A 4,127-nucleotide genomic window follows, 5' to 3' on the forward strand; every position below is an offset into this window, starting at 1 on the left:
ACGTGATTTCACAACCAACTCAGCCCCACCATGGCTGGGGCTGAGGTGAGAAAATTTGAGGAAATAGTACCTCTCGAGATGGCCGAAAATGACACTTTTATATAGTAAATTCATCATCATCACATTACCATTATAGTCAAAATGAAACGTCAACAAATTTCTCATGATCTTTTATCTGGAATCTACTGCTTTAGCTGAATATATACTATAGTATGATCAACAAATCACAACTTTTTTTTCGCATTTAGAACAATTTTCTTCACTTTTTATTGCTATTAATATTATTATCAATTATTACTATCGTCATCATCATCATTGTTATTATTATTATTACTATTAGTAGTAGTATTATTAAACAAACATTTAAAGAAACTTGCAAAAGGATAAAAACGAAATTGAACCACAGTATCGCATTTCTATCTTAAAAGACCTGGCCTGAGATTTATGGATTTAAGATTTTTTTTAAATCACGCTTAGGCCTATGCGTTCTATTATGCCTATGTATAACTTGTACTGTTGCATATTTACATGTTTAGAAGTATTAATTTTGAGTGATCCCAGGAAAGAATTTGTATTGGCTCAAGAATAAGCTTTAAAATGTTAACACTGTGTACAAAGGGGGGGGGGGGAGCCGCGGCTCCCACCTGGATATGTCCCTGGTCGCTATCATGTATCTATTAGGCATCTGGCAGGATCAGCTAACATACCATCCGACTTTGCAAGTCACAATGCACCCATGTGTGACTCTGACAACTGCCATGTTTGTTCTTTTGTTCACCATAATGAAGAATCTGTCGTACTGCGCACTTCCACACGAGATGTAATTTTAGGTTACCTTGCCCGGTTACCTTTTACTAACAAGACAGCTTGGCTAGCTCTCCAGAATGAGTGTTCAGACATGAGAAGAGTTAGGGCTCACCTACTACAGGGTACTCGTCCCTCTAAGAAAATCACCAATGTCAAAGATATCAAAAGATATCTCAATTTTGCGTCTATTGGCAGGGATAACCTTTTAGTCGCCCCTCGTTGTGAGCCTCTGGCAGCTACTAAGGAATGTATCATAGTCCCCAGATCTACCATTGAGGGTCTCCTTACTGCCCTTCACATTCGTCTCGACCACCCCACTAGTCACCAGCTCAAACGATCTGTTCGCCGCTATTTCTTCGCTCTTGATTTAGACAAGTATATTGACCAAGTTTCCGATTCGTGTCATCAGTGTGCTGCTTTGCGTCGCATACGTCATACCATGATTGATCAGACCACCGGGGACCCACCAGAGGTTGTTGGAATCGCGTTTGCAGCTGATGTCATAAAGCGCGAATGTCAGCTCATAGTTCTTTTGGGGGAGGTTGTAACGTCCTACACTTTGTCTTGTCTGATTGAAAACGAGCGCCACACCCTACGCGATGCACTGCTTCGTCTATGTATTGAATTACGTCCCTTAGATGGTCCTCCCGCTACGATACAGCCCTTGTCGACGACAAGCTATTAAAAGATCACAGAATATTTGTTGAAGTTGGGCGAATTAAGAATGTAAACAAGAACCCAGTTGCAGAAAGGGGTGTCCAAGAACTCCAAGTTGACTTACTCCGCCAGGATCCGCGCGACGGCCCGGTGTCTGCTAGTACCCTCTCCATCGCTACTGCCCGACTCAACACCCGGATTCGCGCTAGCGGATTGTCGGCTCGCGAAATGTGGACACAGCGCGATCAATTCTCGCACAAGCAAATTCCTGTTTCTGATCGCGAGCTTCTGCTTTCCCAACATGACCGGCGCTTATCTAACCACCCCTATAGCGAAAGGTCCAAGGCCTCTACGTTGCGGACAGCACCAGATACTACTGTGCAGATGATTGGAGATCTAGTTTATCTCATTACAGACGGTAAATAGTCCCAGGGTCGTCAACGCTACCTTGTGATTGACGTGGATGGTGCTTGGTGCTGTATTCGGAAGTTCGTTGGCTCACAGCTCAGGAGTACTTCGTATCGCGTCAAGCGCTCTGAATGTTTTACTGTGCCCACTTCCGATTGCCATTATCCCCCTCCCCCCATGGCCACATGCACCCGCGGTGAGAAGCTCATGGAACATCCCCAGAAGCCTGCTCCGCTTCCCCCTGCTGTACCGCGTGAAATTTTTACTCCATCAAACTTGGACCTGCCGTCCTCACCTTTCAACATATTCTCCAGCCAGACTCATCTCTCTATTCGGAACCTGTTCTACGACGTCCCAAGAGAAGACACCGTCTTCCAGCCAGGCTCAGTGACTGCATTTTAGATTAGACTTTCGTACCTTAAGTACACTTGTAACTGATTTTCCATTAGGCTTTGTACCTTAGGTACACGTATGTTATTACTGTACACTTCGTACTATTCTTTGAGAGCCTGTTTAACATTGCTTTAGTTTAGACATCAGTGCGTGCTACTGTGGGTGTTTAAAGTGTTTTAAAGGAAAAGAAAAAGTAGTCACGCCAGTAGCACAACTCGCCCTCTATCGGCGAGTGTGACTTTATCGCTCTCTTCCATTTTGCTGTTCGTTGCTGTTGGTTACCTTGTTGGTATCAGTTAATAAACACGTTTGTTTTGCCATATTACTCTAGCAGTAGTGTCCGTTTGTGATCTGACTCGTTCTACCCTTCTCCTACCCTTGGCGCAATCAATCAATTAATCATTCAGTCAGTCAGACATGTCAGCTGCTACAAATGTTATTGCATCATATGCCCAGAATAACATTCTGCTCAATGGCGCATTCAGAATATTCAACAAAACAACTTACAGTGCATTCCTTGGATGTTCATAATAGGAATACAGATCTGAAAGTTAACAACTCAAACTATAAACATACAGTGTAACTTACAAGTTTCACAAAATTGCCCAGTGTAGCAAGAAGGACAGGAACATGTGTAAGCTGTACAGGAACCAACAACCTGGAGACAAGCAGCTCTATTCTGACACGCATGGTTGTTGCAAGCATTTAACACTGAAATTATATATCACTTTATCAATCAATCAACTGCTAGAAATGTCATTTTATCCAGAATAAAATTCTGCTCAGTGGCGCATTCAGAATATTTAACAGAACATCTTACAGTGCATGCATTAGATAATGATAATAGGAATTCAGATCGTATAGTTAATGGCTCCAAGTATAAACATTTGTAACTTACAAGTTTCACAAAATTGCCCAGTGTAGCAATTAGGACAGGAACATGTGTAAGCTGTACAGGAACCAGAAACCTGGACACAAGCAGCTCCATTTTGGCACGCGTTGTTGTTGCATGCATTTAACACTGAAATTATATCACTTCATTTATCAATCAATCAATCAACTGCTAGAAATATAATTTTATCCAGAATAAAATTCTGCTAAGTGGCACATTCAGAACATTAAACATAACATCTTACAGTGCATGCATTAGATGATGATAATAAAAATACAGATCGTATAGTTAATGGCTCAAACTATAAACATTTGTAACTTACAAGTTTCACAAAATTGGCCAGTGTAGCAATTAGGACAGGAACATGTGTAATCTGTACAAGAACCAGAAACCTGGACACATGCAGCTCCATTCTGACACGTATTGTTGTTGCAAGCATTTAACACTGAAATTATATATCACTTTATCAATCAATCAACTGCTAGAAATGTCATTTTATCCAGAATAAAATTCTGCTCAGTGGCGCATTCAGAATATTTACCAGAACATCTTACAGTACATGCATTAAATGATGATAATAGGAATTCAGATCTTATAGTTAATGGCTCCAAGTATAAACATTTGTAACTTACAAGTTTCACAAAATTGGCCAGTGTAGCAATTAGGACAGGAACATGTGTAATCAGTACAAGAACCAGAAACCTGGACACATGCAGCTCCATTCTGACACGTATTGTTGTTGCAAGCATTTAACACTGAAATTAATATCACTTCATCAATCAATAATCAACTTCTATAAATGTCATTTTATCCAGAATAAAATTCTGCTCAGTGGCGCATTCAGAATATTTAACAGATCTTACAGTGCATGCATAAGATGATGATAATAGGAATTCAGATCGTACTGTTAATGGCTCCAAGTATAAACATTTGTAACTTACAAGTTTCACAAAATTGCCCAGTGTAGCAA

At 40.7% G+C, this 4,127-nt stretch overlaps 1 protein-coding gene across 1 annotated transcript in view; it reads right to left on the reverse strand.

Moving 5' to 3' along the window:
• LOC117112859 (adhesion G-protein coupled receptor G2-like) overlaps positions 1 to 4,118 on the reverse strand; it is a 23,050-nt gene extending 18,932 nt beyond the window's left edge. The window contains exons 1-5 of the mRNA XM_033256048.1: positions 4,099 to 4,118; positions 3,790 to 3,912; positions 3,480 to 3,602; positions 3,164 to 3,286; positions 2,854 to 2,976 (exon numbers count right to left, since the gene is read on the reverse strand). The gene's annotated coding sequence lies outside the window, so the exon portion shown is untranslated. The remainder of the gene's footprint in view (positions 1 to 2,853; positions 2,977 to 3,163; positions 3,287 to 3,479; positions 3,603 to 3,789; positions 3,913 to 4,098) is intronic.
• Between the last annotated feature and the right edge of the window lie 9 nt (positions 4,119 to 4,127).

Source organism: Anneissia japonica, unplaced genomic scaffold (assembly GCF_011630105.1).
Source record: "Anneissia japonica isolate Jap-2015-1 unplaced genomic scaffold, ASM1163010v1 scaffold287713_len945575_cov184, whole genome shotgun sequence".
Lineage (NCBI taxonomy): Eukaryota > Metazoa > Echinodermata > Crinoidea > Comatulida > Comatulidae > Anneissia > Anneissia japonica.